The sequence below is a fragment of the Sarcophilus harrisii genome, chromosome 2 (assembly GCF_902635505.1).
Source record: "Sarcophilus harrisii chromosome 2, mSarHar1.11, whole genome shotgun sequence".
In the NCBI taxonomy this organism is placed as follows: domain Eukaryota; kingdom Metazoa; phylum Chordata; class Mammalia; order Dasyuromorphia; family Dasyuridae; genus Sarcophilus; species Sarcophilus harrisii.
In genome coordinates, this window is record NC_045427.1 from 618580744 (window position 1) to 618601574 (window position 20831).

A 20831-nucleotide genomic window follows, 5' to 3' on the forward strand; every position below is an offset into this window, starting at 1 on the left:
CCATCTAGTCATTTAGAACTACTCTTTGCTGTATTCATTCTATCAGTCTAAATTCCCCTACTTATAGCATTGGCTAGCTCAAAGATATCAAACTCACCATATCTGCCAGAACCAGATTAAAATGTAATTGGGAAATGTTTCATAAAATAAATAAAAAACTAACAAATATTGGATGACTTGCCATCTAGGGGAGAGGGTGGAGGAAGGGGAAAAAATTGGAACACAAGGTTTTGCAAGGATTGATGTCGAATTATCTATGCATATGTTTTGAAAAATAAAAAGCTTTAATAAAAAAATGAAAACAACATGGATTATATTAACTTGTGGTTTTTTAAAGTCAATATGCAGATATCAGGGATCTATTTTTATTTGACACCATTGATCTCATCCACTTTTCTTCATATTGCCCAAAGAAAAGTGTTGAAAGACTGTCAAATTCTTTTCTAAATTATATCTACAGCATTGATTTGAACAACTACTCCTCTAAGTAACTCTTATTAGAAAAGAAAATTGGACTAATCTGCCATTGTCTAAATGACATCATACTGGCCCTTTGCGATCACTACTTCCTTTTTTCTAAATGTTCACTATGAATGCCTTTAAAATGTTCAAGAATTTTGCCAGAAATTGAGTCACTGGCTTATAGTTTTCAGATTGCTGTGTTTTCTTTTGTTTTTAGAAACGGGATATTTGCCCTTCTCCAATCTTAAAGCACTTCTTTCCCACTTTCCATATCTCTCAAAGACCATTTATCATGACTCACCAAGCACATCTGCTAGTCTTTTCAGTATTTTGGAACATCATTCATCTGGGGCCTGGTAACTTGAACTCAACAAAGATAACTATTCACTCCCTATCTATACCCTTTTATCTTAGGTTTCATTTTTTTCTTCTCCAATCTGAATGTGGCTATCATGGGGAGATAAAACAAGCAATGTTGTGCGTTATCTTTATTCTATCCACCCTAAGCAAGAGTTCTGTTTTTTTCTTTTTACCCTTCTCTTTTCCCAACATAATTAACAAAGTCCTTTGAATCATTAACATCCATCACCAGCTTCAGCTCATTTTGAGCTTTGACATTCAACTCTTTTGTAGGAGTGAGCCATCCAGTTGCATTCAACCTCCATTACCTGCTCTTGTTTACCACCTTCTGTGCACACCGTCTTTTGTTTATCTAAATTGGTTAATAAGTTCTCTGCATTTCCACATCAGTTTCTTCAGACAGCGTCCATATTTTTCTCCTCACTGGAATTGTTTCTGTTTGCCATCCCTCAAAACTTCCCATTATTTTGGGGTTTATTTTCCCCAGATAATTTTATATCATGGGATCCTATCTACCCTTTGTTTAAATACTTTGAAATTTGTTTTGTCAAAATTTAGGGAGCATACCAACTATTCCCAGTTTTCCTCCTCTCTATGACAAATTCTAACAAGGTGTAGTCACTTTTCTCTAAGGTTAGCATCATTTCCACTTCAGAAACCAAGCCTTCTTTATTGATAAGAATAATGTCTAGAGAGTCAGTTCCCTTCATCATTTTTATATATTTTGAAGGATGAAATAATCATTAAGGCCATTTCAGAATGAATTAGATGTTCTGCTTTTGGCAGACAGAGAGAGCTCCAGCTAACTGATCTTCCATCACCATTATATCATGACTTCATTGCTAGACTTCTGATGCTTCCAAGCCTGTTTGTCTATTTTCCAAATCTATGTTTTCTTTCTGTCTAGGTGGTTTGTAGCCAATTCAAGCAACAGTATTCTTTGTTTCTTTCTCTGTTGATCCTTGATGAAGTGCTTTCTACCATGCTTCATTTCTCTGGTTCCTCCATTTCTTTGCATGAGCATCTTTACTAAATATTAGATTCAAATGTGAATAGCAAAAAAAAAAATCATAAAAACACAAGAAAATGCATTGGGGATTAATTACTATTAATTATTATCTGAATCTCTATCCTCCAAATATATTCTTCCATCACCCCTCATTTATTCTATTTCTTTCAAATAAGGTATAACTCTTCCATATCCATGTTTCAGCCATTCCTTCAGGCTAGTGATAAACGCAAGGTTAAATTTGTCTATTTTTGCCCAATTCACTTTGCTGATAACCTATACTTTGTGCAAATCTGAGGCTATTGGTTTTATTGCTGGCTCCTTTTAATTTTTGTCTCTTACAAATTAGTGGGCATCTCAAAGACTATTTTTATCCCTTTGTTGAAACTGCTACTCTCCAAGGTATCAAATATATAGGAAGTTCTTCTCCAATTCTCTTTTCATTTTAAAGCTTTTGATGAGATGACAAGGCTGTAAGCAAACACAAACACATAGCATGCTATATTTGCTTTCACTATTTTGTGTATGTGTCGGTACACACAGACTATTAGTGGCTGTTACAAGATATTCCATCTCAGGTCAAGAGTCCCTGATTTTAAGCTATGATTCATAAATCCAAATCTAAGTAGCTTTCTGAGATTGTTGGTATTCCTCACAGTGGAAACAGCTGAGTTTGCATGGCATCAGACACTGAAAAGCCTCCTCTTCCTGTCAAGATGAAATCCTTAAAGTAGCCAGAGCACATAACTCCCAAGCACATACTCTAGCTAAGTAATACAATGGAGAGAGCACTTTGGATGCAGAATAAGCTGATTTTAAATCTGTTCACCTCATTAGGTGAACCTGTGAGATATGAATCTTATCTCTATTTGCCTCCATTTCCTCATCAGAGTAGTTGCTTAATGAATGTATTTTTCCTTCCTTTATTTCTCCTTCTCCCATATTTCCATACTGCCTCCTCCTTTCTTTCCTTCTTTCCTTCCTTCTTTCCAAAACTTTAAATTCACATCAGACCAAATAATAATCAAGAAATGCAATGATAAAATACAGAGATTTCTATCCTAAAATAGAAAAGGGGATCACCAACAAAGTAAGAACCAGTACAGGCAGACAAGCCAACAGTCTTCAAGTGGGACCAGAAATTAGCCCTATTTATGTGACTCCCACAGGGCTCTGAATCCAGAGGCAATAACAGGTGAGTGCTTATCTCCTGAGAAATTCCCAAAGAGATCAGAAAATCTTGAGCCTGGTGGCTGTCTTGAAATGTCCAAGGAGAAGCAGACTATGCAAGCAGCACTTAGATAGCTTAGGTGTTTAGAGGACACAAGATCACTAGAACTCTTGTTTTAAGATATCATAGATGGCCCTAAAAATCCAGCAGGTTTAATCCCAAGATTGGGAAATCACTGCAAAAACTCAGGACACCCAAGATGACCAAAAAGAGCTTCCTGCCCCAAACAAAGTTCAGCAGGGATCAGAAACCAGTCCTGGCACAAAATTCCAATTCAGGAACTAAAGCTGGAAAGATAAACAAATCTTATAAAAACTCCATGCAGCATAAGAATGATCATATCTCCAAAAGGAAAGAATTACACCATAAAAAAAACAAAAGCAAAAGAGATGAATGTTAATGGAAAAATGTAAAGGATATGAAGAGGCAGTTTTTAGATGAAAAAATTAAAGCTACTTAGTCATATGGAAAAATGCTCTAAAGCACTAGTGAGCAAATTAAAATAACTCTTACACCTACCAGACTAATATGACAGAAAAGGAATATGATAAATGTTAGAGAAGATAAGGGAAAATGGAAACATTAATGTATTGTTGATGGAGTTGTGAATGAGTCAACCATGCTGGAGAGCAGTTTGGAACCTGCCCAAAGGGCTATAAAACTCTGCATACCCTGTGATCCAGCAACATCACTACTAACTCTGTACCCAAAGATATCACAAAAAGGGAAAGGGACCCACATTTTATAGCAGATTTTTTTGATATGGCAAAGAATTAGAAATCGAGGGGATACCCGTCAGTCAGGGATGGCTAAACAAGTTATGGTATATGAAAGAAATGGAATACTATTGTGCTCTAAGAAATAATGAACAGATAGATTTCAGAAAAGCCTCCCAGAGTAATTTGCCTTTATAGTGTTGTTGTCCCAATAATAAGGAAAGACATTATAAACTGATCCTGAATGAAGTGAGCAGAACTGGAAAAAAAACATTGTACATAGTAACAGATGACCAAAATAGACTTAGATCTTCTTAGCAATCCAAAAATCCAAATCTATTCCAAGGGACTCGTGATGGAAGATGCTGGCCACATCCAGACAAAGAACTATGGAGTCTGAACGCAAGATTGAAGCATACTATTTTCACTTTTTAAAATGTTTTTTGGCTTTTTTTCTCATGGTTTTTCCCCTTTTGTTCTGAATCTTAGATTTGAATGTTGTGGATAAGTTCACTTACTTTGGCAGTATATTTTCCAGGGATGTCCACATTGATAATGAGATTGACCCACATATTACCAGAGTTAGCTCAGTGTTTGGGAAGGTCTGAAGGAAAATGTGGAAGAGGAGAGGAATTAGACTATCAAATGGAAAGTCCACAGAGCCAATGGGCTGACCTCACTGTTGTATGCCTGTGAAACATGGATAGTATACATGTTCCATGCCAGGAAACAGAATTGTTTCCTTTTGAATTCTCTTAGGAAGATTCTGAAGATCACCTGGCAGGAAAATATACCAGACACTGAAGTCCTTTCTTGAACTAAATGCCAAGAATTCAGACCCTACTGCAGAGAGCACAACTCTGATGGGCTGGCCACATTGTCGGAATGCCAAATACACGGTTGCCAAAAAGATGATTTTATGGAGAACTCACACAAAGCAAGCGCTCCCAAGATAGACAAAAAAAGAACACTCTCAAGATCTCAAGACCTTTAGAATTGATTGTATGACATGAAAGACACTGGCACAGGACTGTCCAGCTTGAATTTTGTTTAAAAGTCTGAACATTGTATTTGAATAAACATAAATGATTTCTTAGAACCAAAAGGTAAAGTAAAATGGAAAGAAAAAGTCCCAGGAATATAATAGTTAAAATCCATAAAATGTATATCAAATGTGTAATGATATGTATGTATATATGTATGTATGTATAATAAGCATACAGAAAGAAGCAGTTCAAGGACTAAGGAAATATAATTAGGATTACTTGAGACCTAGTATCTTCTACATAAATGCTAAGAGATACTAGAATACAATGTTTCAAAAGGCAAAAGGCATATGCTTACAAATAAAGATATTTTATCCTTAAAAAACTGAGCACTCATATTAATAGTTTTAGATGCATGTATACAATTTGCATAAATGCATATATATGCATGTAAGTGTATTTATGTGTATATAGATATATGTATTATGTGGGTGTGAATATATACGCATATGCATGTGTGTATATGTATATATATATATATATATATATATATATATATATATCCATGCTTAACTGTAGCCTGCTTTGGGGAAGTGTGGAGATGAAAGGAGGAAAATAAAGTAAAAAGTGCACAGCAGAGAACAAAAAATAACCTACAAAGAAGCAAAGAAAATATGGGCAGTCATGAATAAAATCTATTCTATTATTATATGTTTTCTTGAAATGGAAATTTATTGTTACATATTTTAAATCCTCCCTGATGTTCTGAACATATGACAGTGTTTTGGTTGGGTTTGGTTTGGTTTTAGTTTCCTCTTCTTGTTTTCTTTCTCTATTTTGTTTTTAGTGTTAAATAAACAAATAAATATTAAATAAAATAAACGGTTAGCTTTTCTAAAAAAAAAGTGACTATTATCCTACAAAGGGAAAATTAGATCTTTAATGGAATAGAAAACTTTCAAGCATTTCCAATGAAAAGACTAGAGGTGAGTAGGACCTATTAGAAACAGACAAATTTACTTGTACAGTTGACAATATGATGATGTAGTGCTAACATTCTAATTTAAAAAAAAACTGAGGCTCTGTATGACTTTACTATTTTCAAAGGGTACAAAGGGAGTGAAATAAGACAAAGTCTTATTTCTTAGAATGGATTGATTGTGTTCTGAGGATCTTAAAAGGGGGAAGAAAAAGAAGGGAGAGCAAAAGGAATACACTAGTGAGGAAATGAAAAAGGGAGAGGAATTTATTATTTTCCATAATTAGAGTATGGGAGAAGAAGAGTTTTTAAGTCTTCCAGAGTTATTTGCCTTAATAGTGTTGTTGTCCCAATAATAAGTTGTTTCCCTCTTCTGCTCATTCTGCTTTTATATCAAATGCTCTGAAATCCTTCTCTTGTCATTTCTTACAACTCAATATTTCCTCATATTACTATACCAAAGTTTGTTCAGGCATTTCCCAACTGATAGACCTCCTTAGAACAGGACAATTGGTCTTCCTGAATTCAAAATAGGCTTCAGATGTGTACTAGCTTGTGTGATCCTGGGCAAGTCACTTAAACCTGTTTGCCTCAGTTCTCTCACCTGTAAAAATGAGGTAGAGAAGGAAATGGCCAAACACTCCAGTATCTTTGCCAAGAAAACCCAAAATGGCACCACAGAGAGCTGGACATTACTGAAAATGATTGAACAACAACTACAAACACAGCTACTAAAATTTCTATGCAATTAAACAAGTTGCATATTTTTTGATAAGCCCATATGTTTTGACTAAGCCTTAACCCATTTCCATCCCTTTCCCATCACATATTCATCTCACTTCTCCACAGAGAGGTACGCAATCTGGATCTGAGATGGGGCAGCCCAGCTGACAATGGACCTAGCGGGAGGACTCCAATTTGTCCATCTGTGAGGCAGCCCATCTAACAGGTGGGGTCCTTTTGTTGGATCACTGTCAGCTACACCTATGCGATATACCTCAAACATTGTCGAAAGATCATAGCTATAAGGTCTAGGGAGAATTAGGTTGCTATGGATTTCTCCAATTAAAGTATCACCTGGAGAGGCAGCTAGGTGATGGACAGGTAATACCTCGGCATCTAGGACAAAAGCATTAGCTCACTGATCTGGCATCTAGATCTGTGTATTATGAAACAATTAGATAATTTCAAAATTGACCAATTTATCAGACTCCTGTTTAATTTCCAAATGCATTACAGGTATTTCAGTTTCTTGTGATCACAGTGGGGATGAAGGTCCCCTCTAGTGGGGAGACCGAACTTCAAACACCACTTTGATGTCTCTTAACTAATCCTACCAAATGAATTCAACTCAGGAGAGCTGCTGTAAGACATGTGGCTCGATGAGCTAGAGTACATTGGATACGTATGGTGACAATTCAGTGGATACATCAATTGAGGGTGTTGGGATCAGTCTTGTGAGCTCTAGGGTCGTAATTATCCAATAAGATGATGGATGCAAAACTCTTTGCAAACCTTAAGTGCTATAAAAATGCTCATTATTATTGTTATTGTTGTTCATTTATAGCAGAGGTCCTCAAACTTTTTAAATAGGGGGCCAGTTCACTGTCCCTCACGCTGTTGGAGGGCCAGACTGTAGTAAAAACAAAAAGTTTGTTTTATGGGCCTTTAAATAAAGGAACTTCATAGCCCTGGGTGAGGGGGATAATTGTCCTCAGCTGCTGCACCTGGCCCGCAGCCATAGTTTGAGGACCCCTGATCTATAGTTTCCAAGCTTCCAGTGTGGGGATGACTTAGTCATTGCTAAACTCAAACCATGTTTATGGAGCAACCATGTACTGGTAAATGGCCACCCTGATTTGGAGTGATTGCCAAATTCTGAAATATAAAGGATCACACTGAAAATTTAAGTCAGCTCCAACACACCCTCAAATATGAGTGACAATGATGTTAAAATTGCCCAGATTATGAGATGAAGACTAAGGGGGTCTCTGGCTTCTCCACACAGGCTACTTCCCCTTTCAACAGGTTCAAGAGATCATCCACAAAATAGTTATTTAGCAGTAAGTGTAAGTCTTAACTAAAGAATCAGTGACTATGACTAAGATTGGGACCCATTAATATGACTGAACAAATTTTAGATACATTACTTTTTTCCTAAATCACAAAAAATGACTTTTTAGATTCCCATGATAACCTTAAATAACTTTTTTTGATCAAATAGAAAAAGAATCTAATTAACTTACAGGAAAAGTTACTGCTAAGTTTGTTGTGTTGGCCAGTATCCGGATTTCAAATTAATTATTCAGTTCAAAAGTAGGAGAGGAGGGGAGGCAGGAAGAGAGCATGAAATGTTTTTTAAAAAGGTTGAAAAGAATGAAATGAGGAGGAAAGGAGAAAGAGATCCCAGAAAACTCTGGGGACTGCTAATGGAGAAACATAACGTGGCTAATTACATCTCTGAAAGCTATCTGTTCCAAAATGATTTTTTAATGAAAAAATAATGCATTTTCCTTGCCACTTAAATCAAGGAGGGAAGGAAGCCAGTGAGGCCTGCTGAAATAATCCCTCTGCACCTGCCTGGACATGTGTCAGCATGTCTCACCTAAAGTTTCTGTTCCTAAGCCCTGAAACCCACTCTCACTTTCCCCAAAATCATTTAGATCTTTGGAATAAGTCATGTTATGGAAAAGAGGGGGTCTTGCGATGGCCATGACTCCATAAAGGCTGGGGAGACTAGAATTCTAGAATATCAAGGCTATAATGAGCCTTCAGATTTCATAGGACCTAATCCTCTTGTTTGACAGATAAAACCAAGGGTCAAAAAGATCCACCGATGTAATTAACACCATGGTAAAAGCCAGAACTCTGCTCTCCTGAATTTTAGAAATCTTTCTAAATGATGCATAAGTGAAAGTGGGATTTAAAAAAATGTATAGGTGGATTTTGAATTTTGAATTGAAAATGTCTTAATTATTTTCTATTATCAATAATTAGATGCTTTCTCTCCATTTAAAATAGACCTTCATGGGGGCCTCATAGGGTGCTTAACACTTTAGCTTCAGGTTTTTGGACTCCATCCTACCAGAGAGTAGTAGATCTATAAATATACATTCTAATAAACTAGGAGAACTGCAATGTAAAATTTTTATGTAAAGGAATCATTGAATTGAAGAATGCTTATAATATCAGTGCCTAATTGATCAGGTTTTCAACTCAGAGATTTAGAAAGTCAAGGTCTTGATTTCCAGTCTGGCATTTGACCCACTGACATATGAACTGCAAGAGAATAGACAAGGAAGGCCCAGATGTTTTCTGACTCATGGAAGCCTTTTTTTCCCCCATTCTTATGTGGCAAGTTCATAGTTGGGGATATGGTGATAAATGTTTAATAACCAGTTTTCAGAAAAGAAAGCAACTTTAATCTCTATTCAAATCCAACACTTATTAAACACCTACTATGTGCCAGAAATTGATACAATTAATTTAAAAAATAAAATATAGTCACTGCCCTAAACTAATAGGGGAGGGACAACATACAAAAAGAAGTCAGGAAAAGGGGCAGAGGGGAAACCAGGGGGTACCGGGGACATGTTGTCCTGTGGAGTTAAAACCAGGCAGAGCAGCAAATGCAGAGTTGGATGTATAAGTATAATTTTCTCCAGTAGTTGGTTACATCTAGACAATCAGTGTAATAAATTAAGGTGAGATCTATTAAATTTGGCAAATTTAAGCTGGCTCTGATGCCCCTTGCATGAAACTGTTCATCAGATGAGCCAAACTCCCTTCCTGGGCCCGATTCCAACAGAAGTATCTATGGCCTTAGGTCATAGCACCCACCAGCACCACCAGTGCCAATCATATATTCTAGCTCTATAAGCATAAATGTGCCATAATTCAATTTAATTCAGAAGAAATTTTTAAGTGCTTTCTATGATTGAACTCTGGATTTGGAGCCAGAAGACCTGGTTCAAATCCTGACTTTTTTACTCATGTGACTTTAGGCATATCAGATAAACTTCCTGGCTTTCAACGTCCTTACCTGTAAAATTTTGATGCTAGATTAAATGTTCTCTAAAAATCCCTTCCAGTTATAAAGTTATGATCCTATGTGACAGGAACTCTGCCTAACACTGGAGATTGCTGTTATATAGTTGTTTCAGTTGTATCTTAACTCTTTGTGACCTCATTTGGGATTTTCTTGGAAAAGATACTAGGATAGTTTGCCATTTTATAGCTGAGGAAACTAATGCAAACAGGCTTAGGTGACTTCTCCAGGGTCACACCGCTAATAAAAGTCTCAGGCTGGATTTGAACTCCAGACTTGGTGCTCTCTCCACTAAGTCACCTATTTAAGGCTACACTGGAGATAGATTCACAGACAAAAATGAACATCCAAGGCCTTTGAGGTGCTAACATTCTACTAGTGAGAGCAACAGGTATATAGATTAGTAAATATAATAGTGTATGTGTATGCTTGTATACACAAACATACATACACATACACACATATATATAACCATATACACACACATATATGTGTGTACACATTCAACACACATGTAACATTTGTGTTATGTAAAATATATGTATTATACAAATATACAGAGAGAAAGAAAGGCAGGAGAGACTCAGAGACAGACAGACAGACAGAAAGAGGGTGAGAAAATAAGCTTTGCTTGGAGCCCTAATACTTTTATCAGGTGAGAATGTCTTTTTGATTGAATTTCAGAATCAATCAGTCAAAGGTGTGAATGTCTAAATGAAGTGTGAACAATTCCTAGGCACCTGTATTGAATCAATCAATCAAATGTGTGAAGCAGGTATGAATTGAATGAAAACAGATTATATCACATAGGACATGCCTTGTGGTTGTTTGAGGAGAATCAGTCATGCTCTGTGGGGCTGGGATAAAACAGCAAGTCAGTTTGGAATCTAGCATCCTAACAGCAGGCCAGAAAAAATGGTGGAGACTGTCCAGCCCAGCCCCTGAGAAGGACTCTCTTGGCTGCAGCAGTGAGGGGAGGGAGAGGCTCTGTGTCCTTGCCCAAAGAATGACCTTGTGAGCATTTAAAAGGTAATAGACTTCACATTGGAGCCAGTCACAGTTTCCCAGGAGCAGCAACAGCTGAAAAATGAACAAGAAATACTAGAAGAAAGGTGGCTTCTGAATTCCATAAGGGTACTGACCCTTGGAGACCAGCAGAGAGCTACATATATCAAAGGGAATTTCATGAGAACTCCATGGAGAAAAAGTTTAATAATAGGGACCTGGAGTTATTCCTCTGCTATATATGCTGTTTGCTTTTCTACCAATTGTTCAATATCTGTTTGTTAAGTACCCCTAACTGAAAGATAATTATGGGAGACTAATTGATATTGAGAAGATTTCAATTAGTTAATCAGTATTGGGGAGCATATCAGACTGGAGCCATGAACAATGGTGCTGGAAAATTACTTTCAACCCCCTCAAAGGTTACCTCCTCTAACCCTTAGGGGCTAAGTAGTCAACTATCTTCTGGATAGTTGAATCCAGTTCAAATGTGGGTTATTCTGTATTCATTTTCTGTCCCCATCATCCAAAAAGATATACTCTGACATGTTCAAATGTACTCTTTCAAAAAAACACATGTAATCTGAGAGCTCTCCAACTCAGTACTCATGAATATTGGGTCCCCAGAAGACAGCTACTCCTTTTATATTCACAGCAATTCTTTGGATGAGCCTCAACTGGTGAACATTTGTTAAAGATGGCAGAAATATATGTTAAATCCAATATATGTATACATATTTATACAATTATCATGCTGCACAAGAAAAAAAAAAAGAGAAGGAAAATAAAATGGAAGCAAACAACAAGAAGAGTGAAAATGCAATTGTGGTCCACACTCTTCCCATGTTCCTCTCTGTGGGTGTAGATGGCACCTAGTTTGGATTGGAACTAGTTTGAATCAACTTAGTTGGAACTAAGTTTGAAGCTTATTCTCTCACCCTCTTTCTGTCCATCTCTCTGTTTGTCTCTGAGTCTCTCCCCCCTTTCTGTCTCTCTGTATATTTGTATAATACATATATTTTACATAACACAACTTATTGATGAAGAGGGCTACGTCCATCACAACTGATCATCATATAGTCTTGCTGTTGCCATGTATAATGATCTCCTGGTTCTGCTCATTTCACTCAGCATCAGTTCCTGTAAGTCTCTCCAGGCCTCTCTGAAATCCTCCTGTTGGTCATTTCTTACAGAACAATAATATCCCATAACATTCATAGACCATAACTTATTCAGTCATTCTCCAATTGGTGGGCATCCACTCAGTCAGTTTCCTTACCTGTAAGAATTAACTGGAGAAGGAAAAGACAGACTATTCCTTGTTGAGAAAACCCCAAATGGGCTCATGAAGACTTTGAGTGAAATGATTCAACAACAAAAATAATGTGTAAATTGTGTTGTAAGGGAGCAGTTCTTAATTTTCCTAATTCTACCAGCATCAGACTGGTTCAGGCAGTCAATCCTGGAGGGAAGGAGACAGGAAGCAGCCTTGCTATTTATTCAGAATCCATAAATTATTGAAAACCTTACTGATAACATGTTCAAAAAGTAGGTACATAGTCTTTCCCTTGGGCAGGGGAATAAAGAGAAATTGTTAAGAGAGAATACTCCCTGGACTCTTTGTTCATTAGAGAAGGAAGGGAAATGAACATATTGCCAAGCTGCTCATTCTTTTCCATTCTTCCCTCTCAATCTCTTCACACCCTTTTCCTGTTCCTTTTTTGTTTCTATTCCTTATCAGGCTCTCATCTTTTTTCTTTCCTATTTCTCCTCCTACTCCTTTCTTGTCTTTTTTCCCCTAAGGGAAAGAACCCTTACTCTTTCTTGTTTCTCTCTTCCCTGTCTTCCTTCTCACTCTCTTTGTTTCACTGTTTTGTTTTCCCATAATTTCCCTTCTTTAGCTTTTCCCTTTATATTTTTCTCTAAATTTTTTTCAATTTTATTTAATTTAACAAACATTGAATAAACACCTACTATGTGCTAGATTCTGGGGGAGGAGACCAAAGACAAAAAAATTAGGTCTCCTCCTTCTATACTTCTTCCCTATTTCTTTTCCTTCTCTATTTTCCTCTTGTCTTTCTTCTCTCTCTCTCTTATATGACTTACTAATAGCCCAATTTTCCTCTTATCTCGAAAAGATTGTCTTTTATCTGAGAATTCCAATGAAAAATAGAAGAAACCAACAAAAACTGCCCAACACTATTAATCCTGGCAACAACCATGGGATTCTTCATCAGCAACTATGTGAGACCAGAGAACAAACTCAGGAGAGGCTTTACACCTGGTAGTGACTATAGACCAGCAAAAGACCAGTAGACCAGTAGAAGTTAGTGCCATTGCAATGACAGCACCAGAAAGCAGCAGTCACTTTGCAGTATCAAAGATGTGACCTTTCTCCACATGTCTCCTAGCCACACATTTACTATATGTATTTTCAAAATGGGTCTACATTTTCTTTAGACTGCATGTGTTTTTGTGGGGGAATGTGCCCTTGTTTATAGAGACTAGGTTCTACTGTGATTTTTTTTTACTATATACTATTTAATTAAATGGATTTGCTTTGAATTAATTGCATTCTTCAGCTATTCTATTGCTATTAAAAAGAAACATATTAGTGGAGGGTTGTGATCTGTGATTTTGAGACAATGTGGCCCCACAGAATGTTATGGTTTTGGAGTACTTTGTCTAGGGGTATCCCCAGGCAAATAAAGGATGCTTTTAGCTTCTTCGTGAGGGGAAAATAAAACCTTTTTCAGCAATGATGGAGCTCTCACATTGGACTACCTCCTTGAAGCAGGTCATTAATCTCATAGAGGCCTTTAAAATAGAATTAGACTTTCACTGAGCCAGGATAATTAAAATGCTGGGCTACCAACCCTAGAATATGTGCATAATCCAGGGTTCAATTCTAGGTTTTTTGAACAACCCTCTTTTCCATTGATGGTCAGAATGATTACTTGATGATCATCTATACCTGCATGAAGGGCATAATCATTGAGAATTTGGGAGAGTGGGATTCTTCAGGCTTCTGGCTTTGAGAGGGGACAGGCAGTTTCAGGTTCTCGTGGAGAGATCCTAGGAGGGAGAGAAAGGAGCTGACACCTTTAACATGTCTATATTTCCAACTCTTGCCAACTCAGTCCCTTAATGCAGGTAGAGAAAGTCAAATAATCATGGTTTCTACCAATGAGTTAAGTCTTATACCAATGCCTTATTCCAGGTTACATTTGATTCCAGGACTTCTGAGACATCTCCCACTCTTAAACTTGGCTCAAATCTGCCTCATCGTCTGACTAAGGCCTGAGCTCTCTCTCCTAGGGAAAAAGCCTTTCAGTCTCCAAGGGAGAATTGGGTTCTCAGATTTAGAACTGACATGATTTGGGGGGAGGGAGATCAGGGATTAACTCTAAGAGATGGGAAGCTAACCTCCGAGTCTGTCCTAGGGGGTAAATTTAATGGAAAAGGGATCAGAAAGCAGGACTTTGGTTCCTACAAGAATAGGAAAGAAAGTCCCAGAAAATGGGAGCTGAAAGCACAATACACAAGCTTTTCTTGCTTTCCAGTGCTGTTAGACTGTCCCTAGAGGTCATTGATTCCAATCTCTAAAGCTGGTATTGGAAAACTGGGTCATTTTTCAGGAGCTGGCTGGTTTACTCTGTTTTGTTTTCTTTTCCTGAAACAGTTCCATTGCTTAGATCTATGAGAGTCTCCAGTCTTGGTTGACAAACCATTCATTTATAGGTGGGGTCCAAGGGAGGAGTCGGGAAAGCTTATTAATGGGTGCTGGAAAGAAGAGGCAGACTAGAGGGCTTCCCTGGGGCCTCAGTACAAACAGGCTCCATCAAAGTTTAATGTTCCCAGCTTAATGAAACATGATGTTCCTTTCCACCTCTTCCATCTCTGACACAAACACTGGGAGGGATAGACAGAGGCTGGGGCTGGGAGGTGGAGGAAGAATGGAGAGACCAGCAAGGGCTGCAAGTGGTAGACCAGGAAGCTGCTTCAATTGCTGATTTTTCTACTTAAAATATCAGAGGATCTCCTAACTTAAGGGTGCCGGGTTCAGATGATAAAACACACAAGATAGCATGACACGTCCATGGTGGGAGAGGGAAGAGACACAGCCATTATCACGACACTGAGTGAAGCAACTATCTATTGATATTTGTTTTCCTTGATCTGGTTCCCTATTCTTTTTCTTGCCTTTTGACACTCAGAGATGGCAGCTGTTCTGACCATTGTTTATTCTGGGAATATCATTTATTACCCAGTCTCAGCCCAGCCTTCTAAGCATTTCTAAATCCAAGTGACTATTCAGACTCCCCAACCCTCCCATCCTATGACTGCTTCAGTAATCTGCTACAGCCTCTAACTTTCATCATCTGTTCCCCAATTAGAATGAATTGTTTTGTGAACTTGGAGAAAAGGGAGAACTTGGAGAAAAAAATTGCAAGATTTTTATGTTGCTGAAAGACTGATCATAGCTAGGGAAAGAGGGACGAACCAATGTATGGCTACTATTTAAGTTATATCCCTTCTTGGTACTGGGGTAGTGAGGGAAGAAAGTCGGAACAAGGAACTGGAGATGTTACTGTATGTCTCAGGCCCTGGGGAGAGGAAGCACACCCCAGGTCAAGGCTGTTTCTGGAGGCAGGGCAAGTGCAAATGAAGGAACGGGGTAAAGTGGGCTCTTGGACAGTGTCTGTCTAAATTTCCCCACTCCATTAACTTTTGAATACCCTGGTCTACACTTCAGATTTTGATATATAGAAGCCATTTCTAGGTGGCAACCATTCAGAGCCCCATGAAAACAGGATGCCTTCCAATTTCTCCACCAAAGTGGCAAGTGTACTTTCCAGATCATATTTAAATTAACTGGAGACTTTCCAGAAATCTCCCAATTGCTCTCTCGAATAATCAGAGCACATTACTACGAGTTGGTTCAACAGCAATGGATGGAAAGGAGTTTGAGTGGAGACAAAGGGTGTTCCAAGCTAATTTCTGAAACTGTCTTTGGGACCTTTTGTTTTGACGTCACTTACATTCTCAAAATGTCCCTTCTATTCCCTCTCAAAGGGTCATCTCTTATAATAAAGAATTTTACATTCTTTATTTAAAAGAATCAACAAAAGTTCAGAAAACCAACCAACATATTGAAAAAAATCTAACTCATATGTAGCAATTGTACATCTAGGTCCATCTAACACCTCTAAAAAGATCCACTTTAAGTTGTATAGATAGGTAATTGTCACTGCTAGGTAAGACTGCCACTTAAATTATACACCTCTTGAAAATCTGTTATAGTTGTTATTTTTGAGTCATTTCAGATGGATCTGACTCTTTGTGACCTTATTTGTTTTTGGTTTTGGCAAGTATACTGGAATAGCTTGACATTTCCTTTTCTAGCCAATTGTACAGATGAGGAAACTAAGGCAAGCAGGGTGAAGTGACCTGACTAGGCTCACTCAACTGGTAAAGTGTTTGAGTCGGATTTGAAGTCAGGAAGAGGAGTCTTCTGGACTTCAGGTCCAGCACTCTCTGCACTATGGCATCCTCACTGCCACCTGTTGTAGTTGATTATTCTTTAATTTAGTTCAATGAACATGCAGCTGGCTGGATGACCCATAACCCTTTCCATTAATATCAGATGTGTAGAGGAGACAACTGATTGTTAAATTTTCAGTCTGAGTATTTATACCTCAGATATTGGCAAATGCTTCAAAATAGGGCTTGACGGATTGTTTTGTTGATTGTCTTGATTTAAGAAAGTGATGGAGAAAATGTCAATGATGCAGATTGCATTCAAATGTATGTCATGTGTACATTTACTTTTTGGAGAGCTAATTAACTTCAACCATTGATGACTCTGATTAGTGTGTCCATCTGGGATAGATGGTGCAGATGAACAAAATGGGCCAAGAATGAAGCAACAGAGCAGAAGGACGGCCTTTACTTCTTTAGAAAATTGCAAATTCCCCTTCCTACACTGAAGCTTCTTCCAATCTTTTAAAAAGCAATTATTCTATTATTATTATTATATGATTGGGACTCAGAATGCCATGAACATCACCGGAGGACTATGCATGAGCACTTGGTAGGAGAGGACAGGCTACAGCATCCAAGCAATGAAGAACGTCAGAGCAGGAAGGAAAGATGTGTGACAGGAAGAGAAGCTGGATCTGTCACAGAAGCAAGTTTGGGAAGGATGGATGGACAGCCTACAAGCATCTCTGTATCCTCAGCCTGTCAGAAGAAAAGGAGGAAGTTCTCCAAGGAGACCCCTTTGGTGGGTACCTGGGTAGGGATGCTTGACTCTTCCTCCGGTCTTGGCCTTCCAGCCTAGGCTGTAGCCCTGGGCATCTGTTAGTGTTATGGCTTTGTTATATATTTTCTCCTTTGGTCACCAGGTCCCTGACTTTGGCTTTGTGGTAGCTGCCCTCCTCACTGCAGGCCGGCTGACTCATTTACACCCCAGCTGAGGCACAAGCTGCTTAATCACTGGATTACCTGCTGATAAGCTCCCCCAGGCCTGGCAGTTGGACGGCAGACTTTGCTACCTGCCCGCCTTCCCTCTTCTCCCCGAATACCCGGACACTCACCTTTTGCCCTGGCAGTGGGGAGGACCCTTTGCTGAGCTGCATGAGTTCCAGCAGGAGGCTTGTGGATCTGTGGGATTAACTGCCCACTCCCTGGGGAAGCTACTGAGCCCCGTCAGATACAAAGGATTGGCTCTGGAAGCAGATGGCATCAGGCTCTCTGCCCGTAAGAAGAAATGCAGCGAGGCTCCCAGGTTAATGTGCAGAGTGGGCAGAGAAAACAACACAAGCTTTCTTGTTGGCAAATCCCGGGTAGCAGCACGGCTTGGAGGATGAGAATTGGACCCAGAGAATGCAGGTCAAATCCCAGTTGTATCACCCAGAGCTTTAACTAAAAAGGGCCAACTCAGTGGTGCAGTGGTTAGAGTGCTGGACCTACGTCCCGTACTGTTGTGAAGCTCAAATAAGGTTTTATATATATGTATATCTATATCTATCTATCTATATATATATAGATAGATATAGATATAAATATACATATATATAACTCATAGTAGGTGTTTTTGTAAATGTTAGTTCCTTCTTTTTATTATTATTTTTATTATTATTATTGCTCTATTATTGTTTTTTATCTGTGTGACCTGACCTTTTTCTTCAGGGCTTGTCCTATTCAGTCTCTAAAGTCCATTTAGTTTTAAGTCATATGATCAGGGTAAGTTTCTTGCCTGTTCACATAGATGGACACTTTTTAAACAATATTGAAGTAGTTCATGTAAATTCATAGGATTAGTAGCTGAAAGGAACCCTAGAGATCAATGGGCATATGTCAGAGCCAGCTCAAACAGGCTCAAGATAGCCTATTATTAAATTTCCAATGTTTTGGAAATCAGCAAACTTAACAAATACAAGCTTGATGAATCATTTTGTGGATTGTCTAAATTGAAGAAAATATTAATAATGCAGATAAAGTTTAAGAGTGTGCCCAGTTCAGAAAGCTGGTTGTTAAGTATTACCAGCACACTCCTGAATCACTTGACAAGGAGGAATCTGAGATAAGCTAAATACCTCACCCCAAATCACAGTGAGCAAATAGCTGAACTGAGATTCAAACCCAGGTCCTCTGACCCTGATTATCTCCATGAAGTCCCAGAAGAGAACCTTCTGATAAGCTCTTTTAGCTACTAGAATGGCTGCCTCAGAGCCATGAGTGCTAATGAAATCTCCCTTCTCCTTCCAGAGTCTGGCAGAATGTACTTGGGAACACACAGCTGAGCTGTACTTCTGCTTTTCCTCTGGACCACTACTGTTCATCAGCATTCTCCACACACATCTACCATTTGCTCTGTTCTTGACCTTGAAGTGTCTATGCAGATTGGGGGCACCCCCTATCAGCCCTCCCTGCAAAGACCTAGAACATAATAGCAAGATAATGCTAGGGAGGCAGATAAGGCAGGTATTATTCAACAAATTGTTCCTACAAATAGCAGACCTGGGAGTCTTAGGAAATCAGGAAAGTTGTTTCCACCTGAATCTTTCCCCTCAGGCTTCCTTGGTCCTATAGTTCGACATCAGCTTAACCCTTGACTTGATCCTTGAAGTTTATTCCCAACTTCCAAAGATTTGGATGTTTTAGCCTTCAAAAATGCTAGCAACTGTATGGGTTTATTTCTCACCATGAGAGCGTGTCACAAGGTAAGAAGAAACTAGTATTCTTTCAATCCAAAATATAAGTGATAGATGAAAAAAAAAAAAGGAGAGTGACCTCTTCTATAAAAAGCATACACAAAGATGCATAAACAATGGAAAAGGCCCCTATTTTTTCAGGAAATGTATCTGGCATGTAAAGGAAGAAGTCTCACAAATTCTCAAATCTAGAAGCATTTTTCTGCATCTATTAATAAAACAATAATTTATTATTAATATCTATTATATCATTTTCCTGATTTTGAAATATCCATATGTAGCTGATAAAAAGCCTTATATAGATCTGAATGAATATTTTGTGATGTATGGCTCTTTTCTATTTTCTAATATTTTATTTATTACTTTTAGCAAACAATGAAATTTACCAAGAATTTTCTTTTTTTTTTTGTCTTTACCAAGTTTGGGGATTAAAACCCTATTTGTCCCATGAAAATAAATTGGTAGCCTGTCAAATTTACTGACATTTAGATATGCTCCATATAACAGTGATTAAGGCTAGCTAGGTGGCTCAATGGATAGACTGCCTGGGCCTTGAGTCAGGAAGACTCATTTTACTGCCTGTGTGACCTTGGGCAAATGACTTTGGTTCTCTGAGGCTCAATTTCCTTATTAAAAAAAAGTGGGCTTAGTGACTTTCTCATCTCTAAAATGAGCTGGTAAAGGAAATGGTAAATTACTCCATTATCTTTTCCAAAAAAATCTCAAATGGGATCATGAAGAATCAGATACTACTGAACAAAAATAATATAACGATTATTAATTTTACAAAGGTTTTGAAAAAAGTCACTGGTGAATCCATTTGATCTGAGTGACTTTTTATGAGATAATTAATTTAGATTTTGGCTAATTTCTTAGTTAATTTAGGTTCCAGCTAATTTCTTCTTTAGCACACTGAAAAAATAGAGAAGCATCAAAAAAGTGTTGCCAAAAATAAAAATAAAAAATAATAAAGTCCACAAAAAAACCAAACTCATTTTTGTTTCAGAAACTCAAGATCATTGGAAGTTCTGTGCTTTTCCCAAATGCAATCTGGCCTCTACCTTTCCTCCTATTCAGTTCTAGACAGTATTTACTGTTCACACACAATGTTTTCCAACATATACATATATGTACTGATAGACCAGCTGACAATACAACTTTATATCATATTCTACTTTATAGGTATTTTTCATCCACTTGATTTTCTCAAGTGGATAATTAGGCCAAACTCTTTTGAATGATTATGGATCTTCTTTAGGAGGGTCTTCAATATGCCAGGGCTTTATACTCTCAATGCAATTTCATTGGCAAGCAGCATCTTCTGGAACACTTTACCATTTCTTTCACTTGGATACTTTCCATGATAGTGGTAAACATATTGGATAAACGTATGTTCCCTATTTCATGCTTCACTTGAGATAAATAAGGCTTACTGAATTTATCTCTAAAATTGTAGTGTTATATAATTTCAAAGAAGATTTAAAATCTGCATAGACAAAAATAAAGCAAAAACTGAACAACTGAAGAGATATTCCTTGCACGTAGGTGAATAGCCCTATTTTGATTAAAAAACAAATAAACAACAACAAAATAAAGTCTCAGTATTTCCCCAAATAATTTAGTTAACACCATATCAGTTAAAATACCAGTGAGTTATTTTCTAGAACATCAGGAAACAATACAAAATTTATATTAAAACTCAAGGAGAATTGTGGGGAAAATGATGAAGAGGAGCTTGCCCTGAGAGACTTTAAAAATAATATAAATTTGTAATTGTCAAAAACGATCTCATATGAGGCAAAAAAGAAAAAAAAAG

The 20831-nt window shown here is 37.7% G+C and overlaps 1 long non-coding RNA gene across 1 annotated transcript in view; it reads left to right on the plus strand.

The window, feature by feature from the left end:
- Nucleotides 1-20831, plus strand: part of LOC116421957 — a 37506-nt gene that overhangs the window by 2602 nt on the left and 14073 nt on the right. Inside the window, exon 2 of the long non-coding RNA XR_004232551.1 lies at nucleotides 6593-6692. This is a non-coding gene — a long non-coding RNA (uncharacterized LOC116421957). The remainder of the gene's footprint in view (nucleotides 1-6592; nucleotides 6693-20831) is intronic.